The sequence below is a fragment of the Eurosta solidaginis genome, chromosome X (assembly GCF_040869045.1).
Source record: "Eurosta solidaginis isolate ZX-2024a chromosome X, ASM4086904v1, whole genome shotgun sequence".
Classification (NCBI taxonomy): Eukaryota; Metazoa; Arthropoda; class Insecta; order Diptera; family Tephritidae; genus Eurosta; species Eurosta solidaginis.
The window spans coordinates 81337513-81357283 of record NC_090324.1 but is presented as its reverse complement, the minus strand read 5'-3'; the positions used below and the strand labels follow the sequence as shown (position 1 = coordinate 81357283).

Here is a 19771-nt window from a genome sequence, read left to right as displayed (position 1 = left end):
ACGTTACTCAGGGTCAAGGTATATTAGAGTTCTTAGTTGACACCGGCGCAAACAAGAATTACATTAGCGAGCGCGTAGCTTTAAACACTACCCCAGTGGAAAAACCATTCCATGTAATCTCGGCGGGGGGAAGAATTAAAATCGACAAGAAAGTCTGCGGAAACTTTTTTCAGTTTGTTGGTAGGGATCTGCCGACTACATTCTTTGTCCTTCACGGTCTAGAGTCATTTGACGGGATAATAGGGGATGATACTCTCTCAGAAATTAAAGCGGTGTTAGATAGGGAGCTCAATACCCTCATCCTTAAACCAGACATCCTTCTGCCTCTTAAGCGAAAGACTGCGCAACAGGTTAACTCCATTAATATAGACATCCCCCTTGACAACTATGTCACCGAACGTACGAAAAGCAAGCTATATGGGATACTAGAAAAGTACGAAACTTTATTCGGTCCAGTCGACCAATCCACGTAAATTCAAACCAACCTCCAAGCTGAGATAAAAACAGTAACCGAAAACCCCATTTACACCAAAAGCTATCCATACCCCGTCAATATGCGTGGAGAGGTCGAAAGACAAATTCAGGAACTGCTTTCACAAGGCATCATCCGTCCGTCAAAGAGTCCCTATAACTCCCCCATATGGATTGTCCCAAAGAAATCTGGCTCGGATGAAGAAAAGAAATACCGGATGGTCATTGATTTTAAAAGGTTAAACGCCGTAACGATTCCCGATACATATCCCATCCCGGACATCAACGGGACTATTGCCAGGCTTGGCGAAGCCAAATATTTTACCACACTGGATTTAATGTCAGGATTCCATCAAATCCCAATGAAAAAGTGTGACATCCCTAACATTTTCCACCATGAATGGAAAATATGAATTCCTGCGACTTCCTTTCGGGCTAAAGATTGCGCCCTCTATCTTCCAAAGAATGATAGACGATGTCCTCAAAGAATTTATAGGCCGGCTTTGTTTTGTATATATCGACGATATAATTATCTTCAGCAAGGACGAGGCCACCCATTTGGAGGACATCGAAACAATTCTTTTTAGACTACTAGACGCGGGACTCAAAGCTAACCTCAAAAAATCACAGTTTTTAAAAAGAAGCGTTGAATTTCTGGGTTATATTATAACCTCCGAAGGAATCCTGCCAGATCCTAAGAAAATAAATTCGATAAGAAATCTGTTGCCACCCTCAAATCTAAAAGAGCTCAAAAGTTTTTTAGGTTTAACTTCTTATTATAGGAAATTTATTCGGGATTACGCCAAAATTGCGAAACCGCTCACTAACCTCACAAGGGGCGAACATGCAAAAGTTAAGGCTACGCAGGCCAAAAAAGTGCCAACATCACTAAATAGGGACGCCCTTAGGGCATTCAATGACCTCAAGGAAATGTTGACAACCTCAGAAGTCTTAACACTTCCCAACTTCGAAAAAACCTTTAACTTAACAACAGACCCCTCAGACTACGCTATTGGCGCGGTATTGTCGCAGGACTATGATGGTAAAGGCAAGCCAATTGCGTTTATATCAAGAAGCTTAACAACCACAGAGGAAGGGTACGCTACAAACGAAAAAGAGATGCTCGCCATCGTTTGGGCGTTAGACAATCTGCGAAATTACTTGTATGGTGCCAAGAAAATACGTATATTTACCGACCACCAACCACTAACTTTCTCCCTCAGCAATCGCAACTACAATGCTAAGCTGAAGCGATGGAAAGCCCGGATCGAAGAGTACAATTATGAACTCATCTACAAACCCAGAAAATCTAACGTCGTGGCTGATGCCCTTTCTCGTCTAAAAACCCAAGTAAACCAACTGACGGATGGGATCAGATTCCGATACAGTACATAGCGCAGAACAGGATAACACAGACCTGATTCCCTTCGTGGAAGTACCACTAAATGTTTTCAGAAACCAAATTGTGTTCGGGGGCAGACTTCAAATCTACGAAGAACCGCACTCTGGGCACTCACGCCACTACGTAGGGATAGAAAACATTAGTGAAAACGAACTAATTAGCACTTTGAAAGGAAAACTGAACCCAAATGTCATCAATGGTATCAAAATACCGGAAGATCAGTTAGGCCTACTACAGAGAGTTTATTTAGACCATTTTACCAACTATAAGGTACGAATAGCGCAAACCCTTGTGGAGGACTTAAGAAATCCAGATAGTGTGTGTGAGGCAATAACAAAGGAGCACAGGAGGGCTCACCGTAATGCCCCGGAGAATAGGAAACAACTTCTTGAGCGTTGCTATTTTCCCAAGATGAGCAGTCAAATTAGGAAATATGTACTGGCTTGTGAGACGTGTAAACTCAGTAAGTACGACAGGCACCCCCATAGGCCAGAATTACAGGCTACACCAATCCCATCGCGACCATGCGAGATCCTTCACTTAGATATATTCGAAATTCAGGGGGAAAAATTTTTGAGTTGCATCGATAAATTTTCTAAATTCGCAAAGCTTTTTCACATCAGAAACAAAGGAACCCTGCACCTTAGGCAAAAAATAGTGAAACTTCTGCACTATTTCACCACCCCTAGAATTTTAGTCACTGATAACGAACGCGGATTGATTAGCCCTGTTATACAAAGCTTGTTAGAATCTCTAGGAATTCAGCTTTACCGCACTCCAACTCAGAGGAGTGAGGTGAACGGCCAAATCGAGAGATTTCACTATACGTTACTTGAAATTTTTAGATGCCTAAAGGCGGAGAATGAAGCCCTCAGGACCAAGGAACTTGTTATCATAGCTGTAGATCGCTATAATAATTCAGTCCACTCGGTAACGAACAAAAGACCAACAGACATTTTTTTTTATCGCTCACAAGCCTCCAACTTTCAAGAACTCCTTGACCACAGCAAAAAAATTAATGTCCAAATTAAAGCACTATTGAGAGAAAAGCAAATGGCTCAGATAAAAAGACACAATAAAAAAAGGATGCTACCGGAGCGTTATGACGAAAATGACGTCATATTCGTGAAGGATAAGCAAATAAAGGGGAAGCAAAAACCTCTATACAAGAAAGAAATCGTTTCAAAAGACAATAAAGTTTCAGTCACCACACTTAGTGGGAAAAAAATTCATAAAGTCGACATTAAAAATATAAAAATAAGGGGACAAACTACCCCCACACAATAAAACAAACAAACATTCAAAAAACATGAAAAGAAACTATAAAAGATCTGGCACCAAGAGGGAATTTATCTAACAAGAGCGGGCTTGTAAGTGGGACAAATCGTGCCTTAGTAGGCTCGTAGTGCCATCGAATTTGACAAATGGCTACACTATTTCTAAACGGGATTCTGGCGATCTCCCCATAGCTGGTTCGAGAAATGTTAACACCTCTGATCCACGAGAAAAAAGGAAAATTTGAGCTTATGCGCCTAATCCGCTAAGCAATATTTATTTAATTCTCTGCGCCTAATCCGTAGATGAAAAAGAAAAAAAAAAGAAAAATTTGAGCTTATGCGCCTAATCCGCTAAGCAAATATTTATTTAATTCTCTGCGCCTAATCCGTAGATGAAAAAGAAAAAAAAGAAAAATGTGAGCTTATGCGCCTAATCCGCTAAGCAAATATTTATTTAATTCTCTGCGCCTAATCCGTAGATGAAAAAGAAAAATTTTGAGCTTATGCGCCTAATCCGCTAAGCAAATGCATATTTAATTCTCTGCGCCTAATCCGTAGATGACAAAAAAAAAAAAAAAACTGAAGCTTATGGGCCCAATCTGCTAAGCAAAAATATTTTTTTTAACAAAAACAAATAAACAAATAAAAATAAAATTAAAATATTAATCCAAAGAAAAGAAGAAAAGCGAAAAAATTGTTAACAATGTAAAAGAAAAAAAAGAAAACCAAAATTTTTCACCTTTTTAATTTTCCCAATTTTTTGTCCCTTTTTATTTTTGAAACCCTTTGTAATAACAGTATAAAGTAAAATTTTTAAATTTTATTTTAATCTTCCCCACGACATCACAATGGAGAATGTTAAGCATCTAGGTTATGTCTATGAAAAAAATCAATTTTTCTATCGTTACAGAGCTATCTCGATTTGCGCAATAGCCCTTATTGCCGGAACGCTGTGGAGATGTTACACAAAGAAACTAGACCTTCCACCGGTTCAAATTCCTACGCATTGGACAGGAAACATTAGCATAAATAGGATCCCCAAAGGCAAATCTGCACCTGAATTTTATCGCTCAGATCCTAGCCTGCCAGTCACAAGCGTCAGTACTAAATCATCACCAGAAGGTCGCAATCACTCATTACAAAATTTCTCCCCCTCACGCTTTTCGACATTTGATCTACGAGACGCAGATCTTTAAAGGGGGAGGAGTTACACGCATAGGTACCATAATACGGCACACCCTACGATCACGTTGCTAAGCATGTGACTTATTTAGTTCAATAAGATAAAGTCGCTGACGCGGCACACGCGCAACCATCGATCAGGTCACCTTACATTAGTTATGGGAATCGCACGCTAAGCAATTCCTGTCTACACGCGCGAGCAGTTCTGGGTAAAGCAGGGGAACTGCAATGTAAACATTTTAGTTAAGTTAAGAAGTTATTTAAGTAAGTTACAAAGTATGTTTGGGGCAGTAGTTAATTAGCGTGCAAGTGGCACGAATAAAGAAGTTGTGACGTTAATCTGAAATCGTTCCTTGTTTCATTTCACAAGTATCGGAGGACAGTGAGTTCCTCCGCACCTTTAATTTTTTTACATCTCCCACGAGACGGGAGATAACTGGCGCCCGAGCTTCGGAGTACAGGGTTCGCGTCGCGTGTGTTAAGTGGAAAGTGCACGAAAAAGAGAGAAATTTGAAAATTCTCCAATCTAACAGTGAAAAGTGTAAGAAAAATAGAGAAAATTGAAAATTCCCAATATAACAGGGAAAAGTGAAAGAGAAAGAGAGAAAGTTGAAAATTCTCCAATCTAACAGTGAAAAGTGCAAGAAAAATAGAGAAAATTGAAAATTCCCCAATCTAACAGGGAAAAAGGAAAGAGGAAGAGAGAAAATTGAAAATTCTCCAATCTAAACGCGACAAGAATCCTCAAATGAGACATTGGATTGTGTAGGTCCCACGTATATTTTCTTACAGTTCTTATCTTTTCAGAATACCTAATCATGAACGCCGACGAAATGAAGAAGTCGCTGACTGAAATGAATGGCGCCGTGAACGCCATCCTCGCTCAGCTGAGGAAATTCGAGGAACGCCTCAAAAGCGTAGAATCGACAAACGCTGACGAGTCCATACAAGGACTTAACCAAACAATAGAGAGACTAGAAAGTAGGGTAGAAGAGGTTCGTCGGCAATCTGTCGATAGCCAGGCAACACCAGTAGAAGAGCCTCTTGTGACTCCTCAGACGGAAGAGGATCTCAAAGAAATAGCAAGTTACCAGATTGCGTGAAAGAACTTCAAGTGTTTGATGGATCTCGGGAGCACTATACCTCCTGGATCCATAGTGTAGAACAAGTTTTAAGTGATTATAAGCCCGTTCGGTAAAAGCCAATATATAGGGCAATTTTAAGGCACATAAGATGCAAGATTAGAGGAGCGGCAGATGCCGCTTTGGTGTCTCACAATATTCTAGATTCGGATTGGAAGAAAATCGAGGAGGTTCTCTCCTTGCATTCTGCGGAAGTTAGGGATATCGAAACCCTTGATCAGCAACTAACTCTCATGACACAGGGCGGAAAAAGTTGTCCGAATTCTATGCCCAAATAAACAAGCAATTGTCACTCATGATAAATACGATAAGCACTGATGAATATGTGCAAACAGAAACGGTGAATGCATTGGCCGAGGCACATAGACGAAGAGCCTTGGATGTCTTCATCAGGGGGCTAAACGGCGACTTGCCGACCTTGCTTCTTATGCAGAAGCCAAAATCCTTACCTGAGGCATATTCGTCTTGCCTCACGTTCATGAACGTGGATCGGCGAAACGCTATTTACCGCCCACCACAGGCATTAAACAGAAGTGGCCGAATGTTCGGCGATTCGTACCAAACTCCATCACAGCGATATTTTCCTCGCGGCAGCACAGACTACTCTGGCACACCGCAGAATCCAGCCCCGAACCATTCAAGGTACAATAATGCAACCCACTCCAATGGAAGCTTTGTAGACCGACATCAAAATCAGAGGGGATTCAACTCCCCATACGCCAGGTCAGGGCAAACCAGGAATAGCCACCAATCTGCGCAAAGCTGGCGCAACAACAGTGACCCCCCCCCTCCCCCCCCCACCCCCCCCCCCCCCCCCGGCTTTAAGAGTGGATGCCGGTGCATCCTCTCAAACCCGCCAGACAGGAAATTCCAGGTTCTCTAGGCACGACGGGCCAAGGAGAATTCAGTTTCCAACAAAAATTTCAAACAACGAAACAAACAAGAAACAAAAATTGTTTCATCTAGTGGCCGTAGACGAAGAGGAGGGAGAAGATGCCTCCAGTGAACAAAAAGATTCAACAGTTGACCAACTAAATTTTACAATGGGAGCCTCGTGTCCGGCGTACCATATTTAGAGCACGTCACTCAGGGTCAAGGTATATTAGAGTTCTTAGTTGACACCGGCGCAAACAATAATTACATTAGCGAGCGCGTAGCTTTAAACACTACCCCAGTGGAAAAACCATTCCACGTAATCTCGGCGGGGGGAAGAATTAAAATCTACAAGAAAGTCTGCGGAAACTTTTTTCAGTTTGTTGGTAGGGATCTGCCGACTACATTCTTTGTCCTTCCCGGTCTAGAATCATTTGACGGGATAATAGGGGATGATACTCTCTCAGAAATTAAAGCGGTGTTAGATATGGAGCTCAATACCATCATCCTTAAACCAGACATCCTTCTGCCTCTTAAGCGAAAGACTGCGCAACAGGTTAACTCCATTAATATAGATATCCCCCTTGACAACTATGTCACCGAACGTACGAAAAGCAAGCTATATGGGATACTAGAAAAGTACGAAACTTTATTCGGTCGAGTCGACGAATCCACGGAAATTCAAACCAACCTCCAAGCTGAGATAAAAACAGTAACCGAAAACCCCATTTACACCAAAAGCTATCCCTACCCCGTCAATATGCGTGGAGAGGTCGAAAGACAAATTCAGGAACTGCTTTCACAAGGCATCATCCGTCCGTCAAAGAGTCCCTATAACTCCCCCCTATGGATTGTCCCAAAGAAATCTGGCTCGGATGAAGAAAAGAAATACCGGATGGTCATTGATCTTAAAAGGTTAAACGCCGTAACGATTCCCGATACATATCCCATCCCGGACATCAACGGGACCATTGCCAGCCTTGGCGAAGCCAAATATTTTTCCACACTGGATTTAACGTCAGGATTCCATCAAACCCCTATGAAAAAGTGTGACATCCCTAAAACGGCATTTTCCACCATGAATGGAAAATATGAATTCCTGTGACTTCCTTTCGGGCTAAATATTGCGCCCTCTATCTTCCAAAGAATGATAGACGATGTCCTCAAAGAATTTATAGGCCGACTTTGTTTTGTATATATCGACGATATAATTATCTTCAGCAAGGACGAGGCCACCCATTTGGAGGACATCGAAACAATTCTTTTTAGACTACTAGACGCGGGACTCAAAGTTAACCTCAAAAAAACACAGTTTTTAAAAAGAAGCGTTGAATTTCTGGGTTATATTATAACCTCCGAAGGAATCCTGCCAGATCCTAAGAAAATAAATTCGATAAGAAATCTGTTGCCACCCTCAAATCTAAAAGAGCTCAAAAGTTTTTTAGGTTTAACTTCTTATTATAGGAAATTTATTCGGGACTACGCCAAAATTGCGAAACCGCTCACTAATCTCACAAGGGGCGAACACGCACAAGTTAAGGCTACGCAGTCCAAAAAAGTGCCAATATCACTAAATAGGGACGCCCTTAGGGCATTCGATGACCTCAAGGAAATCTTGACAACCTCAGAAGTCTTAACACTTCCCAACTTCGAAAAAACCTTTAACTTAACAACAGACGCCTCAGACTACGCTAATGGCGCGGTATTGTCGCAGGACTATGAAGGTAAAGACAAGCCGTTAGAAAATCTGCGAAATTACTTGTATGGTGCCAAGAAAATACGTATATTTACCGACCACCAACCAATAACTTTCTCCCTCAGCAATCGCAACTACAATGCTAAGCTGAAGCGATGGAAAGCCCGGATCGAAGAGTACAATTATGAACTCATCTACAAACCCGGAAAATCTAACGTCGTGGCTGATGCCCTTTCTCGTCTAAAAACCCAAGTAAACCAACTTACGGATTCAATGCCGCCCACATCCGAGGTCGATAGTCAGAATGCAACCATGGGATCAGATTCCGATACAGTACATAGCGCAGAACAGGATAACACAGACCTGATCCCCTTCGTGGAAGTACCACTAAATGTTTTCAGAAACCAAATTGTGTTCGGGGGCAGCCTTCAAATCTACGAAGAACCGCACCCTGGACACTCACGCCACTACGTAGGGATAGAAAACATTAGTGAAAACGAACTAATTAGCACTTTGAAAGAAAAACTGAACCCAAATGTCATCAATGGTATCAAAATACTGGAAGATCAGTTAGGCCTACTACAGAGAGTTTATTTAGACCATTTTACCAACTATAAGGTACGAATACCGCAAAACGCTTCCCAAGGCAGTCGGTTCTATGTACCGGAGCGACTCGGGATTTTTCCCGACCAAGGACTGTCATTTCAGTGTGACCCCATTTAATTTGTTTCGTCCCTCCCACAAATTGTCAACCTCCCAGCAGCTCCTTGCAGCAGTACTGCTACATATTATCTTACTCCGGGAAGGTATCCAACCCAATCCGGGTCCGTCTCCTGACCCCGGTCCTGAGAAATGGTTTTGCTGCATTTGCCAGAAAAAATCTTTTTAGGACGGTCATACTCTGTTCAGTGTGTCTCGTGCAAGGGATAGTTGCATCGGACAGGTTGTTCTGAGCTTGATCCCAAAACCCGACGTCCACGTAACTTTTATAAATATTTTGTGGCTCCTTGCTGCTCACGCCCAAGGGCGTCCCGTAGTCTACGCCTAAGCGTATCCCCACTACCTTCCAGCAGCTTCGCTGCTCAGCAAGCCACAACAAGTACCCGCTGCTGCTCGCGCCCCACGGCGCCAACAACTCAAACAGCTGATACCACTCATAACTACTACCTTCGTAGTAGAGCTGGTAGCAATGCTGAGCATCAGCCCCTGCCCCCGTCTTCTTCTCCCCCCTCTTTTCTGGCAAACCGCACCATGGACACTCACGCCACTACGTAGGGATAGAAAACATTAGTGAAAACGAACTAATTAGCACTTTGAAAGAAAAACTGAACCCAAATGTCATCAATGGTATCAAAATACCGGAAGATCAGTTAGGCCTACTACAGAGAGTTTATTTAGACCATTTTACCAACTATAAGGTACGAATACCGCAAACCGCTTCCCAAGGCAGTCGGTTCTATGTACCGGAGCGACTCGGGATTTTTCCCGACCAAGGACTGTCATTTCAGTGTGACCCCATTTAATTTGTTTCCTCCCTCCCACAAATTGTCAACCTCCCAGCAGCTCCTTGCAGCAGGACTGCTACATATTCTCTTACTCCGGGAAGGTATCGAACCCAATCCGGGTCCGTCTCCTGACCCCGGTCCTGAGAAATGGTTTTGCTGCATTTGCCAGAAAAAATCTTTTTAGGACGGTCATACTCTGTTCAGTGTGTCTCGTGCAAGGGATAGTTGCATCGGACAGGTTGTTCTGAGCTTGATCCCAAAACCCGACGTCCACGTAACTTTTATAAATATTTTGTGGCTCCTTGCTGCTAACGCCCAAGGGCGTCCCGTAGTCTACGCCTAAGCGTATCCCCACTACCTTCCAGCAGCTTCGCTGCTCAGCAAGCCACAACAAGTACCCGCTGCTGCTCGCGCCCCACGGCGCCAACAACTCAAACAGCTGATACCACTCATAACTACTACCTTCGTAGTAGAGCTGGTAGCAATGCTGAGCATCAGCCCCTGCCCCCGTCTTCTTCTCCCCCTCTTTTCTGGCAGCAATCGTGCAGGTCAGGAAAACAGACTCTTAGTCCCTGCCTCCGTTTGCACCGTCTGCCAGCACAGAATATATAGGTTTGCGACATCCGCTCAATGGTGCTCCTGCCTTGGGTGGTGCCACTTTCCTAGATGTTCTGGTCTCCGCGACGGCAACCCCTCGACGGGTTTCATCGCGCCATGTTGCCAGGTCGCAAACCCAAATCATCCGGGTACCCCAATGCTTGCCCAAGGGCGCCCAGTCCCAAGGCCACAACAGCAATTGCGTCCTGGCCTTCCATAACCTAGGCGTAGTCACCCGTCACTTACCCCTAGAGTGGCGGCATCACCCCTCATGCACTTCAGAATTCTGCAGTTCAACTGTAATGGAATAACTGGGAAGATTACGGAGATAGTCGATTTCATGAAGCGGCACAACATCCGCATTGCTGCGATTCAAGAGACTAAACTCACAGCAAGATCTGCATTGCAGACCTGCTCTGGTCATAATGTCCACAGGAAAGACCGCGAGAGCGGAAATGGAGGCGGCCTCGCGTTTATTATACACCACTCTGTGCAATATTATATATTTGATCCTGGCATCGACCGCAGGGACAATGTCTTAGAACGTCAAGGCCTATATGTCCGGTCAGACGATGCAAATCTAGAAATCATCAACATCTACATCCCTCCTGTCACCTGTTGCCCCAGTGGATACCGCCCTAATATCGAGGCCTTACTCACTGGCAACAATCGCATTATCTTAGGCGATTTCAATGCCCATGACGACCTATGGCATTCAAACTTGCGGGCGGACAGTAGGGGTGAGATGTTGGCGGATCAAATAGACGAAACGACGTTCTGCACAATAAACGGAGACGCCCCCATACGTATGGTATGAAGCTGTCATAGCTCGCCAGATATCTCAATCGTGAGCGCAGAACTCGTAAACTGCGTCAACTGGCAGCCGATCGTAACATTGGCATCCGACCACCTGCCCATACTTATTTCGTTCGAGCGTACCGCCGACTTCATCGTCACCGAAAAACGCACTTTCATAAACTTCAAAAAAGGAAAGTGGGAAGAATATAAATCTGCAACAGACAGCAGCTTTGCTGCCCTCCCTATCCCGACTGATGCCCGCCAAGGGGAGCGTGCCTTCCGTAAGGTCATTGAATCCGCCTCGGCACATTTCATTCCCGCCGGGAGAATTCCCGAAATCCGACCCCACTTCCCGGCGGAGGCCGCGAGCTTAGCGAGGGAACGCGACCTTATAAGACAGCTTGATCCAGGCGACCCCCAAATAAGGGATATAAACCAACGCATCAGATTGCTTGTGGACGAACACAAGCGGGCGAAATGGGAAGAGCACCTAAGAGGTTATAACCTCTCTACCGGTGTAGGTAAACTTTGTTCCACCGTAAAGTCCCTATCGAATCCGACTAAGCACAAAGACAAAGTTTCCATCGTCTTTGGTGATAAGGTGCTGTCGGATGCGAAAAAATGCGCGAGCGCTTTCTGCCGACAATATATAATGCATCCTACGGTCGACAAAGATAGACGGAGAGCCAATAGACACGCACATAAACACAAACTCAGCGCGTCACCAATTACCATTACCGCTAGAGAGGTTGAGGACGCCATTGGTCGCGCAAAACCATCCAAAGCAGTGGCCCCAGACGGCATAGCCTTGCCGATGCTTAAAAACCTAGGGAAAGAGGGTTTCAAATATTTAGCACATGTCTTCAACCTGTCTCTTTCCACCTTTGTCATACCCGAGAAATGGAAAATGGCCAAGGTGGTCCCGCTACTAAAGCCTGGGAAACCAGCTAACGTAGGTGAGTCATATCGTCCGATATCTCTCCTATCGCCAGTGGCAAAGACGCTTGAAGCCATTTTGCTCCCTTATTTCCAAGCACATTTGCAGCTAGCCCCTCATCAGCATGGCTTCAGAAAACTCCATAGCACTACCTCCGCGCTAAATGTCATTAGCACCCAGATAAATTGCGGTTTGAATCAATATCCCCACCATAGAACAGTACTCGTAGCGTTAAACCTATCAAAAGCTTTTGATACGGTCAACCATGGCTCGCTACTGCAAGACCTGGAAGGGTCTTCCCTTCCCCCATGTCTTAAAAGGTGGACCGCAAATTATCTGGGTGGTCGGCAGGCATCGGTGCAATTCAGAAACGAAACATCAAAACAAAGGAGAATTAAACAAGGGGTGCCACAGGGTGGTGTCCTATCCCCGCTTTTGTTTAATTTCTACATATCTAAGCTACCTTCACCACCGGAAGGAGTCACAATCGTTTCCTACGCCGATGACTGCACAATAATGGCCACAGGCCCAGGCCCAGAGATCGATGAGCTATACAATAAAATAAACGGCTATCTCCCTGATCTCTCCAGTTTTTCGCCTCGCGAAACCTGGCATTGTCACCGACTAAATCTTCCGCGACCTTATTTACAACATGGACGCCCCAAATGTCGACCATATTGAACATCCACGTCGATGGCACTACGCTACCGACTGTCCTACACCCCAAAATCTTGGGTTTGATCAGGATCTACATTTTGAGAATTCAGAGCCGTAATAAAATCCTCAAATCCCTTGCTGGCAGTACCTGGGGAAAAGATAAAGAAACGCTCTTGACCACATACAAAGCAATTAGCCAGCCGATTACGTGCTACGCGTCACCCATGTGGTCGCCAAGCCTAAAAACCACCCACTGGAAGAAACTACAGGCCTGCCAAAATACTGCTCTCAGAATCGCCACGGGCTGTCTTCTTATGTCCCCAGAACACCATCTGCATAATGAGGCGAGAATACTCCCCATCAGGGAGAGAAATGAGATGCTGACCAAACAGTTTCTGTTGAATACCCAGAAACCTGGGCATCCCAACAGACATCTGGTTGACGAACCAGCACCGCCTAGGGGCCTAAGGAGTCATCTCCGTGAGCATTTTGAGGAAATACGGCACCTGAGAACCCAGCCGTATGAAGCGGAAAAACACAAGCAGGCCTTGGTGAACTCCATAGACAGGCGTCGGACCTTTATGTCGGGAATTGCCCGGTGAATCCAGTACTTGAAGAAAAATATCCAGAACTCGCAGAAGAGGAACGCATACTCCCCAGGGAAACGCGTGTCACTCTTGCTCAACTTCGTTCTGGATACTGTAACAGGTTAAACTCTTACCTTTCCAGAATCAACCCCGACATACAAAATGTATGCCCCGCTTGCAATGTGTCCCCACGTGACACCAACCATCTCTTTAATTGTAATGTGGAACCAACGCCTCTAACACCCCTTTCCTTATGGTCCACCCCTGTTGAAACGGCAAGTTTCCTTGGACTCCCGTTAGAGGATATTGATGACAATTTTTGATCGGTCGCGGCTATTAGGTGGGGCGAGCATTGCTACAACAACAACAACAACAACAACAATACCGCAAACCCTTGTGGAGGACTTAAGAAATCCAGATAGTGTGTGTTTGTGTGTGAGGCAATAACAAAGGAGCACAGGAGGGCTCACCGTAATGCCACGGAGAATAGGAAACAACTGCACTATTTCACCACCCCTAGAATTTTAGTCACTGATAACGAACGCGGATTGATTAGCCCTGTTATACAAAGCTTGTTAGAATCTCTAGGAATTCAGCTTTACCGCACTCCAACTCAGAGGAGTGAGGTGAACGGCCAAATCGAGAGATTTCACTATACGTTACTTGAAATTTTTAGATGCCTAAAGGCGGAGAATGAAGCCCTCAGGACCAAGGAACTTGTTATCATAGCTGTAGATCGCTATAATAATTCAGTCCAGCAGACATTTTTTTTAATCGCTCACAAGCCTCCAACTTTCAAGAACTCCTTGACCAGAGCAAAAAAATTAATGTCCAAATTAAAGCACTATTGAGGGAAAAGCAAATGGCTCAGATAAAAAGACACAATAAAAGAAGGATGCTACCGGAGCGTTATGACGAAAATGACGTCATATACGTGAAGGATAAGCAAATAAAGGGGAAGCAAAAACCTCTATACAAGAAAGAAATCGTTTCAAAAGACAATAAAGTTTCAGTTACCACACTTAGTGGGAAAAAAAATCATAAACTCCACATTAAAAATATAAAAAGAAGGGGACAAACTACCCCCACACAATAAAACAAACAAACATACAAAAAACATGAAAAGAAACTATAAAAGATCTGGCACCAAGTGGGAGTTTATCTAACAAGAGCGGGCTTGTAAGTGGGACAAATCGTGCCTTAGTAGGCTCGTAGTGCCATCGAATTTGACAAATGGATACACTACTTCCAAACGGGATTCTGGCGATATCCCCATAGCTGGTTCGAGAAATGTTAACACCTCTGGTCCAGGAGAAAAAAGGAAAATTTGAGCTTATGCGCCTAATCCGCTAAGCAATATTTATTTAATTCTCTGCGCCTAATCCGTAGATGAAAAAGAAAAAAAAAGAAAAATTTGAGCTTATGCGCCTAATCCGCTAAGCAAATATTTATTTAATTCTCTGCGCCTAATCCGTAGATGAAAAAGAAAAAACAGAAAAATTTGAGCTTATGCGCCTAATCCGCTAAGCAAATATTTATTTAATTCTCTGCGCCTAATCCGTAGATGAAAAAGAAAAATTTGAGCTTATGCGCCTAATTCGCTAAGCAAATGCATATTTAATTCTCTGCGCCTAATCCGTATTTGACAAAAAAAAAAAAAAAAAACAAACTTAAGCTTATGCGCCTAATCCGCTAAGCAAAAATTAAACAATTTTTTTTTTTAACAAACACAAATAAAAATAAAATTAAAATATTAATCCAAAGAAAAGAAGAAAAACGAAAAAATTGTTAACAATTAAAAAGAAAAAAAAGAAAACCAAAATTTTTCACCTTTTTAATTTTCCCAATTTTTTGTCCCTTTTTATTTTTGAAACCCTTTGTAATAACAGTATAAAGTAAAATTTTTAAATTTTATTTTAATCTTCCCCACTAATCATAATTTGTAAATCACTAACACACTAACAAATTAACATCGCTAGAAAGGCGAAAATCCTAAACAAAACAGTAACGCTAGTTTAATGATAACCAATCTAATTTTAAGAATTCCGCTTACTAATAATACCTTCCTACTACCAATAATATTTTTTCTCTTTATTAAATATATAACCGTAACTTACTTAGAACATAACAACTACTAACTACATTAAATTAGAATTAACATCTTGCGTTGCAGATTCCCACTGCTGGCATCAGCCATCAGCGCATTACACATATTTAACTACAAGGCCCCAATATTAACCATCCAGAGCGGGGATAGGTGGATCATAGGGGGCTCATTCAAACTCATACACGTCATCGACTTACAAAAATATACCACAATGGTGACTCAAATGGATAAATTAGCAAGCCATCTAATCAAACGAACCGACGAGCAGCTCTTAGCCCAGCACTACATCAACCAAACACTCGAACGACTCGGAGAGTTGATGGGAAGCACAAGCAAGACTAGAGTCACCCGATCCATTGACTGGATTGGGTCGGCATGGAAATGGCTGGCAGGATCGCCTGACGCAACAGATTGGAATAACATGCTCCACAGCCAAAACCAGATAATAGGGAACAACAACCATCAATATAAGGTCAACAGAAAGCTATTCACAACCACCGAAGAAGTATTGAAACGAATTGAAGAAGTGGTGAACCGCACCAACTACGTAGTAAAGGAAACAGAAGGAATCGAATTCGAGCAAAGCGCACTTCGCAACATCGTCCTCGTTCGCGAAGAGGTCAATGAATTTGTGCGAGCATGTCAATTGGCAAAGCGAGGAATTGCTAATACCAACTTGTTAGACATAGACGAGGTGAACCAAATCCTATCCGAAACAGAACCCCTCCCATACCAGAATGTAATTGAGTCAATCGAATATGGCCAACCATCGGTCCTCACAAACGGGACACTTCTACTCTACGTCCTATCGATGCCGAAAGTGACGGCCAGCAAATACAATCTTCTGATTACCCGCGCTGGAAGCTACGCTGGTTAACAAGTGGACCTACCGTTCGACAGAATGCTGGTCAATCAAGAGGAGATATACGGGTTGACGAAGGATTGCATGGTTATCGGCTCATCCACAGTATGCAGCTCCGAGTCCTTGATTGCGCTGGAAGAAAACAGATGCCTGCCACGACTTTTAAAAGGTGGGGCTGTTAGTTGTCAATTTATTAGACGAAACGGATCCCATATAGAGCTGGTAAACGAAAACACCATTTTCATTTCAAATTACCAGGGCATAATAAGGAGCAACAATGCCACAAATACTATTAATGGCACATACGTAATTCAATACAACAACGAGACAATCAAGATTGGCGATCAGGAATTTTCCAGCAATGAAGCTGTTACCGTACACGCCCTTCCAGCCGCACTTTCTAACATAAAAAACCATACCACGAAAGTCAACTTGGAGTACATCCACGACATCACAATGGAGAATGTTAAGCATCTAGGTTATGTCAATGAAAAAATCAATTTTTCTATCGTTACAAAGGCTATCTCGATTTGCGCAATAGCCCTTATTGCCGGAACGCTGTGGAGATGTTACACAAAGAAACTAGACCTTCCACCGGTTCAAATTCCTACGCATTGGACAGGAAACATTAGTATAAATATGATCCCCAAAGGCAAATATGCACCTGAATTTTATCGCTCAGATCCTAGCCTGCCAGTCACAAGCGTCAGTACTAAATCATCACCAGAAGGTCGCAATCACTCACTACAAAATTTCTCCACCTCACGCTTTTCGAAATTTGATTTACGAGAGCAGATCTTTAAAGGGGGAGGAGTTACACGCATAGGTACCATAATACGGCACACCCTACGATCACGTTGCTAAGCATGTGACTTATTTAGTTCAATAAGATAAAGTCGCTGACGCGGCACACGCGCAACCATCGATCAGGTCACCTTACATTAGTTATGGGAATCGCACGCTAAGCAATTCCTGTCTACACGCGCGAGCAGTTCTGGGTAAAGCATGGGAACTGAAATGTAAACATTTTAGTTAAGCTAAGAAGTTATTTAAGTAAGTTACAACGTATGTTAAGGGCAGTAGTTAATTAGCGTGCAAGTGGCATGAATAAAGAAGTTGTGACGTTAATCTGAAATCGTTCCTTGTTTCATTTCACAAGTATCGGAGAACAGTGAGTTCCTCCGCACCTTTAATTTTTTTACATCTCCCACGAGACGGGAGATAACTTATATATATATTTTTGCGATTTCGGCCCCATTTTAACAGCTAGAAGTTTCAAATTTCACCAAATGCTTACGAGTATAGCATATATTGATGTCTGAAAAAACATTGAGATCGGTGGTATACGTAGTATATATTTCATACAACCGATTCAGATAAGCAACTTTGCGCAATTTCTGCCCCGTTTTAACAGCCAGAAGCTTCAAATTTCACCAAATGCTTACGTACATAGCATATATTGTTGTCTGAAAAAATCATAGAGATCGGTGGTATATATATTATATACCTCATATAAACTGTCATTTTTACGGCTAGAAGCTTCAAATTTCATCAAATAGTTACGTTTACGTCATATATTTTTGAAATACGTGATTCATGGTCACAGTTTTTACATGCAGACCACAAAAAACGTTAAGCTTTGCATCCTCACACAAAGTACCTACCTATTTTTATACCTTTCATGAAAATGAAATGGTATATTAATTTCGTCACGAAACCCAAAATTGTAAGTCCTTAAACGAAAATAGATAGACCCACCATTAAGTATACCGAAATAATCAGGATGAAGAGCTGAGTTGATTTAGCCATGTCCGTCTGTCTGTTTGTATGCAAACTAGTCCCTCAATTTTTGAGATATCTTGATAAAATTTGGTAAGCGGGTGTATTTGGGTGTCCGATTAGACATTTGTCGGAACCGGCCGGATCGGACCACTATAGCATATATCCTCCATACAACCGATTTTTCAGAAAAAGAGAATTTTTGTCATATCTTACTCAATTTAACAGATTGAAGCTTCAAACTTTACCACATTTTTTCGTATATTGCACATATTGTTGCTTGAAAAAATTGATGAGATCGGTCGTATATATAGTAAATATCCCCCACAACCGATTGTTCAGATAAGAAACTTTTCGTAATTACTGCCCTATTTTAAGAGCTAGAGGCTTCAAATTTCAACGAGTGCTTACGTATATAGCATATATTGTTGTCTGAAAAATCATAAAGATCGGTTATATATATAGTATATATATGGTGGTATATATAGTAAATATATATATTTTCGCAATTTTAGCCCCATTTTAACAGCTAGAAGCTTCAAATTTCACCGATTGCTTACGTATATAGTATATATTGATGTCTGAAGAAGTCATTGAGATCGGTGGTATATATAGTATACATCTCATACAACCGATTGTTCAGATAAGAAACTTTGCGCAATTTCTGCCCCGTTTCAACGGCGAGAAGCTTCAAATTTCACCAAATGCTTACGTATATAGCATATATTGTTGTCTGAAAAAATCATAGAAATCGGTGGTATATATTATATACTTCATATAAACTGTCATTTTTGCCCCTTTTTTACGGCTAGAAGCTTCAAAATTCATCAAATAGTTAAGTTTACGTCATATATTTTTGGAATACGTGATTCGTAGTCATAGTTTTTACATGCAGACCACAAAAAACGTGAAGCTTTGCATCCTCAACCAAAGTACCTACCTATTTTTATACCTTTCATGAAAATGAAATGGTATATTAATTTCGTCACGAAACCCAAATTTGTAAGTAATGTAGGGTTCTTATTTAAAAAAAATCAATATTGAAAATTAAAATATTGATAGAACAAATTACAATTACAAAGTTCAAAGTAACTTAAACACAAAGTAAAATAAAAATAATAAGAACCCTACATTACTCCCCCTTCCACAGAATTAACATTAAATAAATTAAATGTGACTTTCTTTTTTGTTCGAATGTTATTGTGATGAGTGTTAGAGTTGTTAGGTAACGTTTCAACAATCGCTGGTTTTAGCCTGTCAATCGGGATAATTTTGATTTCATTATCAATTTCTATTTAAAATACTTCTTGTTTTTTTCAAGTACCTTGTATGGACCTTCATACGGTTGTTGTAAAGAACGCTTATTAATTAAACGAACAAAAACAAATTTACTTGTTTGTAAATCTTTCGCAACATAAAAACCAACATTAGAGTTATGATGATTTAAACTCGAATGAACATTTCCAAATTTTTCACGTAATTTACCCAAAATTTCTTTTGACGATGAATTTTCAGATGTTGGCACAATAAGTTCTCCGGGTAATCGTAAATTTTGTCCAAGCACCATTTCAGCCGGTGTAGCCGAAATATCTTCTTTAAATGTTGATCGCAAGCCTAACAGTATTAGAGGTAGCTCTCCATAGCAATCTCTGGTTCCATTTGTAGCCATTAAAGAAGATTTCAATTGCCTATGAAATCGCTCTAACATGCCATTTGCTTGAGGATGATAAGCTGACGTTGTGATTTGATGACTGCCTAATAACTTTGTTAATTCTGTAAACAATTTTGAAGTAAATTGAGCACCCTGATCAGTAGTTATTTCTAGAGGTACACCAAAACGAGAAATATATTCACGTAAAAATTTATTTGCAATTGTTTCTGCAGAAATTTCCCTTAATC

The 19771-nt window shown here is 42.0% G+C and overlaps 1 pseudogene; it reads right to left on the bottom strand.

The window, feature by feature from the left end:
- LOC137235024 (cytochrome c oxidase subunit 2-like) overlaps nt 1-19439 on the bottom strand; it is a 33641-nt pseudogene extending 14202 nt beyond the window's left edge.
- Between the last annotated feature and the right edge of the window lie 332 nt (nt 19440-19771).